Source organism: Copadichromis virginalis, linkage group LG18, assembly GCF_057382275.1.
Source record: "Copadichromis virginalis isolate Kocher_CV1m ecotype Utaka linkage group LG18, C_Virginalis_male_GT1.1, whole genome shotgun sequence".
Classification (NCBI taxonomy): Eukaryota; Metazoa; Chordata; class Actinopteri; order Cichliformes; family Cichlidae; genus Copadichromis; species Copadichromis virginalis.
The window spans coordinates 2,710,873-2,727,197 of NC_140635.1; the positions used below are offsets into that span (position 1 = coordinate 2,710,873).

General features: G+C 47.6%; 1 pseudogene; it reads left to right on the forward strand.

The window, feature by feature from the left end:
* Positions 1-11,886: 11,886 nt before the first annotated feature.
* Positions 11,887-14,856, forward strand: LOC146686913 (histone H1 pseudogene; annotated as a pseudogene).
* The last annotated feature ends 1,469 nt before the right edge of the window (positions 14,857-16,325 follow it).

Here is a 16,325-nt window from a genome sequence, read left to right on the forward strand (position 1 = left end):
GCTTACAGCATATTTAAAACAATAAAAGAGGCAGCAAAAAACACTGTTTCAATCTGCAGTTGTCTCTGTTTGCCTTTCTGTCACACATCTGTTGTCACGGCTGGCGGAGGGAGCCGTGTGGTGTGGAGGAAAAGGAGGACCCAAGATGCAGCGAACTGATGGCAGAGTGATGTTTATTTACAAGGTGGTGGTGGTGGTGGTGGCAAAAACAGGCAACTCAACATGAGCAATTACAAACCTAAACTGGGAGAAACTAAAGACAAACCTGAGACCATACAAAAGGGGTGCGGGGCAGAGAGACGCAGAGACAGGAACGAAACACCATAGAATGCAGAGCTACACGGAGGAACGCAGTGATACATGGATGAACGCAGACGAGCCGACGAGGAGCACAGGCAGACACCAACTATAAATACACACACCAGGTAATGAGGAAATGGCACACAGGAGGGGACACAGCTGGAACTTAATGGGCATAACGAGACACAGACCTACAAAGTAAAACAGGAAATCTAGAACCCGAACCGGACACAAGGGGGGAGGACACAGAATAACTAGAACAGAGGGAAATAGTCACAAAACACAAAACGCTGGGTCAACGACCCAGGACCATGACAGTACCCCCCCTCCAAGGGCTGGCTCCAGACAGCCCAAAACAAAAACAGACGACCAACCCAGGGCGGGCGGCGGGGGCCCAGGACGGAGGGACCAACACCGAACAAAACAAGCTCCAGCGGACCGAGGGAATTGTCCAAAACAAAAACACACATGCTGGAGTACTAGGACAAAACACAGTTCAGGAGGCCGGCCCAGAGGCTCACAGCTCAGAAGTCCAGGACAGTTTATCTTCTGAGGCCGGCCACGTCGGCGACACAGCTCGGAAAGCCGACCGAGTGGAAGGCAGCGGTGGCGGAGCGGAGGCAGTTCAGGGGGCCGACCGTGCACACGGCAGCGGCGGCGACGAGGAAACCGTTCAGGCGGCCGACCGTGCGGACAGCAACGGCGGTGACGAGGAAACAGTTCAGGCGGCCGACCGTGCGGACAGCAACGGCGGCGTCTAGGAGGTCGTCCATAGTGACGATGACGCTCCACCAGCGGCCTGGCAGATGACCGCCGATGTCGAGGCGGCAGTTTGGGACCCGAAGGTGGCGTGGCCGTCGCAGCACCAGACGAGACCGAAGCAGAGGCTGGACCAGACGAGGCAGCTGATGAGGATGCTGAAGCAGAGGCCGGACCAGGCGAAGCTGAAGCAGAAGCCGGACCAGGCGATGCTGACGAGGATGCTGGAGCCGGGCCAGGCGATGCTGAAGACACGAAGGCTGGAGCCGGACCAGGCGAGGATGAAGCAGAAGCAGAGGCTGGACCAGACGAGACTGAAGCAGAAGCAGAAGCTGGACCAGACGAGACTGAAGCAGAAGCAGAGGCTGGGCCAGGCGTGGGTGAAGACACAGAGGCCGCAGCTGGCGAGGATGGAGACACAGAGGCTGCAGCTGGTGGCGATGATGGGTCTTGGGGCTGGACGGGCTCCTCGGGCCCCCCAGCTGACGAGACAGGAGGCTGGACGGGCTCCTCGGGCCCCCCAGCAGGCGAAGTAGGAGGCTGGACGGGCTCCTCGGGCCCCCCAGCGAAAACAGTCTCTGGACCAGTGGGCACCGGGGCCCCTGGAACACACAGGTCAGAACCAGTAGGCGCACGGGCCTCTGGCAGGCACAGTTCAGAACCAGCAGGCGCACGGGCCTCTGGCAGGCACAGAACAGAACCAGCAGGCACACGGGCCTCTGGCAAACACAAGCAGACTGCAGCTGCACAGAGCATTGACCCAGCTCGGGCAGCGACAGCTGATACAGTCCTCAGCTGGCTTCTTAATCTCCAGGGGTCCAGAGTCGGCCGGGGGCTGGGACCCAGCCTCTGGGGAGGCCCTGGAGTGCGTCACAGTCTCTGGGCTGGCCAGCTGTTGCGGACTGACAACTGCGTTATGTGGTGTGTCTCTCTGCTTGACATGAACAGGTGAAATACAGTGCTTTTCCGGTTGGATGGACTCGACTTGTAATACAGGCGGAGCTGGTGAAGATGGTGGCTGAATAGGTGGCTGAGCTGATAATAAAGCTGATGAGTCTCTTGCCAACAGAGCTATTGACTGAGCTATGGATTGTAACCAAGTGTCTAATAGGTCTGGCTGTGACTGTAATGGAGGTGGCGATTGAGTGGCTAACAGAGCTAGTGGCTGCTGGGCGGCTAACTGAGCTACCTGCTGGGCAGCTGGCTCAACAAACACAGCCCCGGAATAAACAGTCATTCGAGCTGGCGAAACAGACGGAGTGTCTTTTCCACTCACCACAGCCGGCAGTTCCGAAGTCCTACTCTCCGGCTGTGGGGCGACGCGCCGACGGCGCGATCGTCGCTTCCTCCCGGGCGAAACCTCCGGCGGGCCGGGCAAAACCTCCGGCGGGCCGGGCAAAACCTCCGGCAGGCCGGGCAAAATCTTCACCGCCGGGCTGGGTTGGGAAGCGGTAGCGGCTGGAGGGCGAAGGTGCAGCTCATAAAGGAGGAAGTCCCGTGCCAGCGGGTGAAGCGAGTCTAGCAGCCAGGAGTGTGCAGAGAGTAGCTGCTGTAGCCTGGCTTCTACAGCGCGGTGGAACTCTTCTTCCTCCTGCTCGAGCCACAGGTTTACCAACCTTGCGACCGTGTCGGTTACCTCCTCCCGAAACTCCTGGGTAGGTGCGAATGCTGCTGGGTCCATGTTGGTCGGCTCGTACTGTCACGGCTGGCGGAGGGAGCCGTGTGGTGTGGAGGAAAAGGAGGACCCAAGATGCAGCGAACTGATGACAGAGTGATGTTTATTTACAAGGTGGTGGTGGTGGCAAAAACAGGCAACTCAACATGAGCAATTACAAACCTAAACTGGGAGAAACTAAAGACAAACCTGAGACCATACAATTACATGACATCTGTCTTATGTATGTATGGTCTTTTATCTAATAAACTATGAGAAATTAATACCATGTAACTGTTTCCCTGTGTCCCTTCCCCCTGTTTCTCTTGTATCCAGTCTCTATCTATGCTGTTTGCTGTAAAATACACAGTACTGTCCAAAAGTCTTGAGCACCCACCTGATTGTTTTTCTTTTCCAGGAGAAAGACTGTGGCGGAGGTGTGGTCCCGGGCACGGCTGCAGGGGAGGAGTGGTGCAGTGAGCTCAACGGGGCGGTGCTGGAGACGCAGGTGAGAACAGCTGATGGCGTTCGGACTGATGATGGTTTCCTTCCCCTTTTATAGTGAGACGGGAGAGGAGCGGAGGGGGAGCTGGACATCAGCTGAGACCGGAGCTGTCAGACTGTGCACGGTCATAACAAATGAAAACTAGAAATAAACGTCTGGCGACAAACAACTGTGCCTGTGTGTACGTGTGTGAAGTGCATTTCACAAGACTCAGAGTGGTCTTGAACAAGAGTTCTACAGGCTTTCTGAAGGTGCTGCTTTTTTGGAGGTTGGACATTTGGACATGTAATTGTAACTTTCTTGTACAAAGACTGAGTGTGAAGATGAGAAAACAACTGTGAGCTGTGTTCAATTTCATGACACACTATGTGTGTCTTCATTCAGAATCAGAAAGACTTTATTTATCCTCAAGGGGCAATTAACAATTTCATTATCAGGCTGGTGCCTACATGACTGTAGAAACTGAGCTCCCCACTGCTGAATATAAAAAGACTGTATCCACACGATGAGAGCCTGCAACAGACTCGGTGAGTTTGAGAGCGCTTACCGCCAAGCCAATTATTGAGGAGATGAGTGTTTGAAAATGTTGGATCTAAACTCAGACCCCGCTGTATCCAGGACTTATTCCCATGAAAGAAAACAAGACAGTCGATCGATCGATTACTTGCGCAAGGGAGGCCTCTCATCTGTGTCCAGCACGACAATGACCCCGATGATGGCCTCCTCTCGCTGCCTTTTATTGACAAACTTCAAACAATAGTTTACAAAACACCTCCCCCTGCAACCCCCTTTGATTACAAAGACAAGGCACTGTATGTAAATGTATACACTGAGTGTGTGTGTGTGTGTGTGTGTGTGTCAGACCTCCTGCTGACCAAAGGGTCGTAAACCCAGGAAGCTTACATCAAATTCAAATTCAAATTCAAATTCAAAATTCAAATTTTTATTTGTCACGTACACAGTCATACACAGTACGATATGTAGTGAAATGCTTGGACAACTGCTCGTGACCTAAAGAAAACAAAAAAGGAAAAGGCTATGAATAAGATAGGAAATAAATATGAAAAATTAAAAAGGGTAAATTTAACTAGGAAGGAATAAAATATAAATTAAGGTTAAAAATGAAATAACTGTACAACACAAATTAGAATGAAGGGTAAATTTAACTGGGAAGAATAAGATAAAGATAAATATATAAATTAAAGTTGAAAATAAAATAACTGTACAACAAAATACACAATATAGAACTATATAAGAATGTATGAAGAAATCTAAATATAAATAAATATATACACAATAACAGCAGCTGTACAAGTATTAACCGGAAATGAAGAATATAGTGACCAGTGTTGTGCAAAACCAAAGTCCAGAAAGTCCAGTGTGTGTGTAAGAACCATATGTGTGGGTCAGTACTGTGTGGTGGTGTGATTGAGAGACCGTATCGCCTGCGGGAAGAAGCTCCTCCTCAGTCTCTCTGTGTTGGTCTTCAGGGAGCGGAATCGCTTTCCTGACCTCAGCAGAGGTCAGGAAGCATCAAAAGAAACAGATCTTTCAGATAGGATGTATCTACAATAAAACCTCCCCCAGCACAGAGTGGTTGGAGAGGTGATCAGGATCAAAGGGATGGCTTTGATCCTACTGCTTAAACTAAGACTGTACAAATTTAAGAAACACAATGGCAACATTCAACAATTAGACTTAACATTTCCCTCCTTTTTGTCATTGTATACTTAAATTTCAACTTATGCACCCTTTGTTTGGACAGTGTCAGTGTAGATTTCATTCATGCACAGTAAACTACATCCTATACATAAGAAAATCAATGTCAACAGTTCAAAAACCAGGAATTAATATTTTCAAAAGAAGATGCCACCAAGGACCAGACAGTAACCAAGCTATCCAGCCTTGTGGCGGATCTACTCCTGTCGTGCAATTCATTATGTATTTCTGCAAGTAAACAACTGAATGTCAAAGGTCAAACAAGAAGAATCATCATTCTCAAAAATCATATGTCACTACAATCCAACTGTATACAGACATAGGTATTTAAACGCATCAGTTGACTTTATTGTTTGTCCATGTGGCTCTCAGCTAACTTCAAAGCTGCAGCCTGGTCAACACCCTTCTTTATTGACCCCCCAAATCTCACTGTAGGCATCCTGTGGGGGTTAGCGTCAACTGGTGAATTATCTGCATTTACAACTCTTCTCCTGTCCTGTTGTCACCACAGAAAAAGCTTTGTAAAGGAAATTGGATCAAGGTGTTTTGATCTTCTTGGCTCAAAACCTCAAGTGTTCATGATGTAAATGTAGACAAAAAGCTTCTCTGTTTACATCCTTCTTGCAGAAGACAAAAGAATAGGTGATGTTGCCATGTTCCATGGTTAATCTCCAGCTTGGGCTAATCCATTGTCCTTCATACACATAGGCAATTGGCCTGTTTCCAGTTCGTTTAACTGTATAATGTCCTGCAACAATTCATATTCTTGGAGTCAGACGAGCAGGTCCGTCCTACCAGAGCAGTTCACCTTCCCAGCTACTGGTGAATCAACCTTCCATTCAGGTTCAGAGCAGTTGAAAAGTTGACAGTGTTCCTGGATGTGTTGCTAAGGCAACCAAACAAACTGTCTCGCTCTCAGTGATGCTATAGGCCACAGTCCAGAAGAATGTGTAGCCAGTGCCATCACAAGCATAACCATTGGTCTTGTTCTTTATGTGAGCGGTTGTGTTCTTAAACTGCCACCAGTAGTTGTTGAAAACCCATGCGGGTACTGGGTGTGGTTCGCTCTGTTCCAGTGCGTTCCCTGTCATCCCACTCAGGGTCCACAGGCTCAAGAAGATGCACAGCACATTCCCAGCCATTCTGATGAGTACCTGTGGCTCAGTTGGTTTCTTCACCGGATTGAGACGAGGGGCCCTGGAGGTTTCCCCCCCCCCCTTTGTACCCGGTCTTCCTGCCACTTACTCCGAGCTGGCCTGGATGTGTGTCACCTTCTTGCAGTGCGCTTGATGTATCCAAGTGTTCCTTCCAGCAATCTTCACTGCTGTGGTCGTCGTCAGCAGCATCCGATATGGACCTTCTCACCATGGACTGGACCAGCACTTCCTCTCCATGGCCTTATCAACATCCAATCTCCAGACTTCAGACTCTGCTCCTGCGGAGAAACAGAATCATCTGGCAGATCATTTGTTCTCATGACTACTTTACTTTTAAACATTTTCAAGCATCTAATCTGCTAATATGCTCTCTCTTCTGCTTTTCTATCATCACTACAGAAGACTAGAACTCTAAATGCTCTAACATGTGTAATCTCAAAGAGTCAGACCGTTCTCTGTTGGAGTAATCCTCATGTACAGCTTAACTAATTCTATACAGTCTAACCATGTCCTGCCTGTCTTCCTAAATCTTAACTTTACTGTTCCATTAGTTCTCTCTGCCTGCAAAAAGTTTTTTTTTTTAAGTATTTAATAATCCTAGAGTGAGTATAAACTACTGCTCATCTCCCTCCTGTTGAGACATGGGATGGCCCATGGCTCAAAATAGCAGCAGTCTTATATAAATTATTAGGCAGTATTGGTTTATCACACAGATAATAAACACCATCCTGCAAGCTCGCTCCCTCTGTAAGTCACAACTGTTTTCCTGCTGTAGGTGAGTGGGCCTGCATGTCTGCTGATGTTGTACTGATAAAAGGTTAACACCATGTTTAACTACAGCTGCTTCTCTTGCGATCTTATCTGCAAAAACTTTCCCTAATACAACTGGATCTTTCCCTCACATGTGTGCTGCACATTTACAAAACGGCAATTCTTTTTTTTTTTTTTTTTTTTTTAAATGACATCAGAAACAGCAGTATGCGACATTACGTGATGGCAGAGCTTCAGTTCATCCTTTGTCATTTCTTTTTTTTTTTTTTTTTTAATAAATAGGACAGGGGGAATGAATGAGAGAGAGAGGGGGAGAGAAAGAAAGAAAACCAAAGGGGAGAAGAGACGGTGAGAAGGGGGGGGAAGAGAGACAAAAAAAAAAAAAAAAAACTCCTGGGTCACCTGTATGGAGAAAAAAACAAACAAACAAACAAACAAACAAACAAACAGAGGAGACAGCAAACAACAAAGAGCAACATAATAATAGAGAAAACAAAGCACCATCACAATAAACTAGCTAGTCATAGATATCAGTATTTACTAAGTAATAAACGATATTGTGCAGCACGCAAGATAGACAGCGCACAGTGTGCTTTGAGGCAGCAGCCAAGAAAGCTTTAGTCCGCGTCTGTGAATACCCATGTGTGCATACCTGTGTGGATCAGCATGCTTGCATTCCAAAGGTTTCTCCATGTAATGATCTGCTAGGGAGTGTGGGGGGGCCACAGCCCCGTCCTCCAGGGTGTGAAGTGGGTATGGAGGAGATCAAAACTCCAGACATCCAGAGGCCCCCAGAACACAAGAGACCATGGAAGACCAACAGAGGGGCAGCCGCGCCACTGTCCCAGTAAGAGCTGAGGAGAGTCCCAGATGAGGGCTCGCCCAGCAGCCGCGGAGCAGAAGTCAGGGGGAGTTGCAGTGACGCGCCCGTGAGCTCCGCCGGCCCCCAGCCGCGCCTGAGTGACCGAGCCCTAGGCCGAGAGGCCGGGGGCACCCCACCTCCAAAGGGGCCCGAGCGAGCCCCAGGCCCCAGGCCCCGACAAGCGGCCGCCAAGGAGTGAGCCGGTGTGTACCCGGACGCCCACCCCCAGACACAAAGAACCACCAACACACCGACACCTGAGGGAGTCCGCCACCGGCAGGGGAAGTGGTGGTGGGTGGAGATAGGCCTCCAAACCTTGGAGGGCCTGAGGTGTCCCCAGAGAGGTGGCGTCTGATACCCAACCTGACATATAGACACAGACATACAGGCACACACAGACACAAACATCCATTCCCACCCTCATGCTCTCATATGCACTCACTCCACACTCAACCAACGTGGAGACAGACATAAAGAGACGTTGTACACACGATCACACTCCCCAAGCGTACTCTACAAACCGGGTCTAGGTACCCTTGCCCCTGGAGGGGGGAATTGCACCCAGACCCAGGTGGTGTTACCCTTTTCCCTGCGGTGGGGAGAGGCAGACCACCCCGACTCCGCAGCAGCAGGGAGGCCCCACACCCCAGACCGCAGTCGGACGGCCAACTCCTCCTACTAGCCCTCCCGCTCCAGCAGGCCGCAGAGAATGGGGGTGGGAGAAGACTCCAAACCTCCCTCCACCCGCTCATTGTAGTGTTGATGCATATGTGTTCTAAGGTGCAATTAAAACCCAGGAGGGCATGGAGCTACCTGCCAAGGAGCAGCAGGTAAGCGCATAGTCCCTCCTGCTAACCCTCAATGACTAAGTGTATTTAAAATTGAGAGGTGGGCAACGACGTCAGGGGTGAGGTATACACCCTGATGGTGATTTGGACTCCGTGATTGTGCCCACCCCCAAGATCCTATATGTATGTGTAATGAGAGTGTGAATAATGTGAATGTCTAAGTTGTGGGATAAAATTGAGGCAGAGGCAGCCAGAAGGGGACAGGGGGGGGGGGGGGGTAGTCTCCTCTGCACCCTGGTGACATACCCCCACTCCAAGGCCCTGCATGTGTGGGTGGTTGTGGAGGAGCGGGAAGAGGGAGGCAGCTGGAGATGGGGAGGGAAGGAAGGGAGGGGCAGGTAACCCCTCCCTGGGGCCAGCTCCCCCGCTGACCCCAGTAGGCACTCCCACCCTCCGCGACCCGCCAGGGAAGGGGGGCCCAGGCCCATCAGACCGGGGCCCAGTGCAGTAGCGCCCCCCGGCTCCACAGAGCCCTGGACAGTCCACCCAACCCCACCACAGAGAAAACTGCACCCACCCCACCAACCACACATCTTCCAGACTACATAAGACGGTAAACGCCCAGGCTGAGATCTTCCTCCACCTCTCCTGTATCTCCCCCTCCTGCAGAGAGTTCCTGAGAGAAGAAAGCTCCTGCCAGATGTGACCATCCCCCCCACCAGTTGAAGAGCCCCCCAGGCGGCTCGATGCACCGGCGGCACCCTGCTCCAGGGCCGGGCCCCCATGCACCCACCCGCCCACAACCCCGGCAACACACCAACCAGGACCCGAGCCCCCGAGGCCCGGCCCGGGCCCCAGCCCAGAGACGGAGCGCCCCCAGAACCTCACGCCCATCCCGGACCCACCCAGGGGCAGCCAGGTTGCCAGGTCAGTAACCCACATCCGTCAGCACAGACCCTCCCCTAGCCCCGCTGCACGCAGCCGCGAGGAAACAGTCACCTGAGAGCCAACAGAGCCCCCAACCGGACATGACCGCTACCCCGGGTTGAGCCCCCCAAGGAAGATGCCTCCGGGGAACCCCCCGACGCCCTAAGCCTGTCCCTACCCCCTCACCAATCACAACAGTGAAGGCGGGACCAAACTATGACCCCCCACCCCCACTAGGTGATGGAGCTGATAAAAGGGGCCCAGAGCAATTGATCTAATGTGGTGGCAGAGGCTGTGTCAAGACTAATGTAATCTAATAGATAATTTCTATATTGGTTAGAATTAAGATTATTTTTATTTTTCCAGTTCATGAGGACTGTTTTCTTGGCTATGCATAGGGCAGTGAAGATCATATGGGCTATATTCTTTTCTGAAGTGACATTATCTAAGCTGCCCAACAAACACACTAAGGGGGAAGTTGGAATGTTACATTTCAGACATTTTGATAAGTCTTCACATATCTCGCGCCAAAACTTTTGCACTGGTGGACAGAACCAAAGAGCGTGGATGTAATTGTCTGGTGTATTGCCTTGACAGTGTGAGCAGTTGTTGGAAGATGTAAAGCCCATCTTGAACATCCGATGACCTGTATAGTGCACTCTATGAAGTATTTTGTATTGTATTAATTGCAGACTGGGATTTTTAATTAATGTTAGATTTGTATTGTTGATTGTCATTTATGCTTAGAAATATTTACTTATATATGCTTAGAGTTTTGTAATTAGTTGTAGATTGGTAGAGGTTTTGATCCTTGATAGTCTGCAAACTTTGTGTGTATTAGACAGCACTTTGGGAGCATGAGAGGTCATACCATGTCTTATTATTTTATGGTAGGATTAACGTAGTTGCGTCTGTTCTAGTCTAAGTGCTCTTTGTTTAGATGAACTGCAGGACTTCCTCACCGTGTTATCTAGGATGAACCATCTAGGGTGAGGGGGAGGCTACCCTCTTCCTGACCAAGGATGTTTGACCCTTTGATCAGCAGTCCCCACACACACACACACACACACACACACACACACACACACACACACACACACACACACACACACACACAGGCAAGGTACTCTTTGTTTGTATGTAGACGTCGTATGTTAATGAACCTATGCATATTCATGTGACCTCAATAAAAGGACAGTGTATGGGAGAACGGACGAGACCAACTGGAGTCAAGCGGTTGTCCGGTTCTCTCCCGTGCACGAGTAACATGAAGAACTTTGCCTATTTGTGTCTTGCTTAGCAGTGTAATTATATTGTCTTAACGTTCCAGCGAATAGGTTTATGCTACAAACCTATCATTAATTGGTCCTTCGATGCCGGAGCCCTGGAATCGCATTCACCGAGGGGAGGAGAGGCACGCTGAAAGTCTGACGTCAGCCAGGAAGTTCCTGTGGATTCGCTGTATGTCTTTTCTCCTCGATGAATGGCGATTGGCGGGATTCGGGCTGATATTACACGCTAAGCAACACCGAGTAAGTTTAGAGTCCAACTCTATAACTGTACGTCTTCGCCGCTCAGTGGGGCGTTGTCCGTGGCCGCTCAGTGGGGCTAAAATTCGCCGTCTAAGTGGGGCGATGTACAAAGCCGCTCAGTGGGGTTTTTTGTACAGAAGCATTAAGTCGCAGAGTTGCGCAGTTCGAACTTTTTTTGGTTCGCCGTCTTAGTGGGGCGAAATACAGACCGCTGTGTGGGGTACTGTAGTGAGTTCTCCACCGCTCAGTGGGGTGTTGAGAAGTTCCGCGGGGTCCAGATTGTGCTGGACAGTAGGCCTATTTTGTGTTGTTGTCATTGTCGTCGTCGTTGTTGTTGTTGTTGTTGTGTGTGCGGCGCAGAACATGTGGTCTGTGACACCGACTGTTGTTGTTATCACGGGTTTCTAAGCAACCAAGAGTGAGTCGGAGGGAGACAGACGTTTGTGCTGGACTTTGCTCCTGGCAGCACAAAGTATTTATGTAAAAAAAAGAGAGAGCGACGGCTCCACAGCTGCGCGGGTTCACGCGAGCGCGGTCACGCGGACCTGAGCCGTGCGGTTAATCGCAGGCTTATAAATGGAAGAGATTCAAATGTTAGAAGTTTTCAGAAAACACACCAGCCTTGGAGAGCTGTGGAGAAGGCCAGCCCACATCAGCAGCACTTAAGATATGCTCTGGTGAATGGCTTTCCCCCCACCCCTTGCTGACACAATGTTTATTCTTTAGCTTGCCCTGATCGACAGCAGCCTGTGTGCCAGACCATAGATTTAATTGAGGTGGATAGTTGTTAAAAGTAATCTACATTAAGCTTGTGGTTGCTTAAATTCAGTACGATGACATGTGAGGTGAAGTGATATAGATAAATATTTAAACTACTGAAGTGCATAGAGGCACTTGACCTGTGGGGAAGACTGTCGTCTTATTATGAGCCATTGTTGAGATATAGAGCACATCTGTGAAAACAACTAATATGCTCAACCCTGTATGAAACATCTAAAAATACATGATGGAGAAGCTGTGTTGAATATGTAAGTGTAAGACTTTGCCACTGTGGGCAGAGCATGCAACTACTGTGTGATGTCGCGTTGCAGTTTTGTTTTTGTTTTTTGAGCTGATGAGCAAGCTACACATTATCAGATCAAGAGCTGTCTGAGAACTACTCAAAGAGAGGGAAACAGAGAGTGTGCAGCGTTTCCATGAGCAGTTTTTCTGCACCTTGACTCGTGTGTGTGTGTAGCATCAGCATCATGTTTTTGTTTATTTGTTTTGTTGGATTAAAAATAATTAAATAAACTGGTGATCATGCTTATGGATCACCATGGCACATATCTCCAGCCATATGATTTATTTATGCAGATGAAAAAGTGAGTGTGAATGTGTCTGACATCACAGTGTTTTTGTGCACTGTGCAAAAGTGATTGCCTCTGATTGTGAGTGAGAGCGGTGATTTTGCAGACCACCAGCTATTGTGAAGAAAAAAAAAAAAAAAGAGTGAAAAAGAGACAAATTACTACATTGTAGACGAAGAGAAATAATCATAGGAAAAAGGTTTTGTGTTGATCAGCCGAAAAACAACTACAATGTCATTTTCTGCTTTTAAGAAAGGATTGTTCACACAAACACAGACAGAGAGAGAGAGAGAGAGATGTGTGTTGATTAAGCAGTGATGATAATAATGAACATGTTTTAGTTTGTCACTTTCAGGTGAAAAGCAGACCTGTATCAATTTTCCACATGCAACAGTCGGAAGAAAGTTATAGTTTAACATCATTGGAAACATGCAGGCCAAGTTTCTGGCTGACTTATTTACAGTGCCATGTGTTTCTCAACCTCACAAGCGAGCTCACTCCTCCCTGAAGATAAGGAATGCAGCTCCAAAGCAATAACATGATAAAGAGACAGCAGCAAGTCCTGAGCACAAAAAGTCCCAGCAAAGCAGCAGCAATGTGGATAAACAGCAGCAGAAGAAGAAAGCAAACCCATCTTCCTGTCTGATTGGTTGAATTTCACGGAGGGGCGAGCAAGATGGCAGCGTGAAGAGGAGTTTTTGTTTGAGTTCTCAGCACGAGACACTTATTTGACGTCTTTCTGGCCTTCGGGACTTTTTTGGAGATCAGCGCGCTAAACTTGCTGGATCTGAGGCCAGGGTCTGCGGCGGCAGCATGTTGAAATGCTCAAAAAGGACTGAGTGACTCGGGCAAGCCACATGCGGCTAGCGACATGAAAGAAATGGACCCTTCATGATGCGTTCAACGTGCCAGCGCTGTGGTGGGAAAGGCTCCATCATAAACACGCCCTGCGCCGAGGTTCAGGCCAAGAAGAAGAAGACGATGACTTCCAAGCCCAAGAAGGTCGGCCTCAGCGTGGGCGAGCTGATTGTGAAAGCCGTGGCCGCTTCCAAGGAGCGCAACGGCCTGTCTGTGGCCGCTCTCAAGAAGGCTCTGGCTGCCGGAGGCTACGATGTGGACAAGAACAAGGCCCGTGTCAAGACCGCCATCAAGAGCCTGGTGGCGAAGGGCACTCTGGTGCAGACCAAGGGCACCAGGACCTCCGGATCCTTCAAGATGAACAAGGCTACTGAGAGCAAAGCCAAGAAGCCCGCCGCGGCCAAAGCCAAGAAACCGGCAGCAGCTGCTAAGAAGTCGCCCAAGAAGGCAGCAGCAGCACTTCAGCTACTAGACAGGACAAAGCTGAAGGAGAACTGCCGGGACTGTTGAAGAGGGAGAGGACAACAGAGTGAGAAGACTAGGTGAGAACACATAGGAATTATTTAATGTGGGAAATCAAAATTTGGGTTAGCAAACCTGGGGAAAAGAAAACTGACTGCTTAAGTTGGAAAATTGAGACGGAGTCTGAAACATTGCGAAAATAGAAACATATACAAAATCACACACACACAAGCAGAACATGCATTAACCCTACTAACAATTCCAAACACAAAATGACTCATGAAGACTCATAGCACATTAGTTAAGAAATGATTAAATAATAGCAGAGAAATGTGTAGGAAAGGCAGCTTTAAGAACATGCTCTGCTGGAGATGCAGCTCCACAGACATGCATTAGACCTGCCTAATAACACAAACCCATGCAATGAAAATTAGCTTGTTATCTTTCATCAGTGTTACAATAGTGTCAATTTAGCAGACACTTGTTATCAAATGCTGAATTTATCCTAAAGAAAAAAATTGACTCTACAAGTTGCAGGACAACAATTTAACTTTTGTGGAAAAAAAAAAAAAAAAAAATCCTGGTTTGATAAATCAGTGATCAGACAATAAATTTAGTGTTAAAATGGTAAATTGGGAGAAGCTTCCTGCTTGATTGAGGCAGCACATGTAATTTACTGTATGAGGGAAATTGTCTTTTGTGATACTATTTTGAACATGCTTTTCTGTCGTCCTGTCAACTTAGTGGGTTAATAGCTGATATGCAAATTAGTTGATCGGTTTTAGATTAATGAAAGGTGATTGAATTCTAGCACGAGTGAATGAGATGTGTTGGAGTTTGTTGTGTGTTGAGTAGAGACTCTAAAACACTGAGTTTCCTGCTTTGATGTGCGAGTGAATCCTGTATTTAGATACACAACTCTGAATACGTCAGAACAGACTGTTTTGTGAAGTGCATGACAGCATGTCACATGTTTTATGATGAAGGGAAAAAGGAAAAATTGAATAAAATAGATCTGTGGCTTAAATGAGTGAAGAGCACAGACCGGGTGATTAAACTCATAGCTAATATGACATTAGGGTTATGTTGTGTGTTGTGCAGCTGATGGTTGGTTTGGAGTGAATCTAGCTGATGATTCTTCTCCTGTTGTGAAGTTGATGAGGAGTTTGTGTCATGACTTAACAAGGCCTTTTTATTTTGATACTTTCACAGTGCACTGAGAGTTTGGTTTGATAATCTTTGTTATTTTTTATTTTTCATTTTTGAACAAGCACTGGTTTTTGCTTGTGAATTTCTTTTCTTTGAGCAGATCTGCAAGTCGGGAATTAAAAGCGTTACACGTCGTCAAGAAAATTGTTGCAAGTGGGTTTCTCCACATTTAAAATGGGTTCAGGCGAAAGCCGCTTATTTGGGACAATTAGGAAATGAGAGTCCCCCCCAAAAAGGATTCAACGAGGAAATCCAGTTTAAATTATTTTTCTTTTTGAAATAACGTCGTTTTGCTGAGCGTGGAAACGAATGCGATGATAATTTCCACAATTAGCAAAAGAAGGAACCACTGAGTGAATGAGTAAGAATTTTAAAATAACTGACTGACTGAACATGATTGTGTGAAGCTAACCCCCACCTGACAAAGGTGCAGATGAACCCATGTGTTTCCTTTTACAGGAGCAGAAAGATGACGGCAACACTCGAGGTTGCATGATGATTTAACCTTTTAAATGCCATTTTCTGTGTCTGTGCATTTATCAGGTGTGTTATTCATAGGCTTGTGTTGCTCACAGAGATAACTGTGACAAAGTATGCATACGCCTGCGCAAGCGCTAATATTTGCATTTTCTTTTCTTACAGCATGCCAGTTCTTCATGTGAATTGATGATGCGATTTATACCAGGACAACTGGTTGATGTTTTTTCCTACTACAGGATTTCTGGGTTTATGTGTGAGGAAAACTGTGTTTACAGGTTATGAGTGGTGATGCTGTTGCATTGTGTTGATGGGAAAATGTGAAGGTTACTTTGATAATGTGAATAACCTGTGTGAAATTTCCTGTGTTGAGAACTGGTGTTACTTCTTTCCACAGCTAGGGTTGACTTTATGGTGTTTTTATGGCACCTCTGGAACCTGTTGACCTGTGTCTGACCTCTGTCTGACTACAGTCAATGTGTATTGCTAATGTTTGTTTCTTTGAGAATGCTGTGGTAGATTCAGCTGAAGCGGACAAGTGACATGGGTAAAACAAATAAGAGATTACGGTATTTATGGAATAGTTTATTATGGGCTCATTTGCTGGCCACTTTTGAACCCATAATAATAATATATGAGTGGAGTGACTTTGCTTAAGAGAGGTCACTGATTACATTAATGTTAACAGAGTACATGGGATAATCCATGTCTGAGGTGAATTAGGGTAATAGTTGTAGTTACTGATTTGAGAAAACCTGCACATGACACTTGTCTTGCTGATGTTGAATGCTTATTACTCTTATGATACAATTGTTTACAGGTATGAAGTTTGATTTCACTTCCAGATTTTGTTTTCCAGGCCGTGATGGTGTGTATGCAGGCTCCTGGGAGAGCCAGGTGTTAAGCAAACTTAATATGCAACACACGCTAACATTTTCATTGCAGGATTATGGGTCCAGGGTGGTGCTGCTCCAGGGGAGGAGATGCCCTGATGTT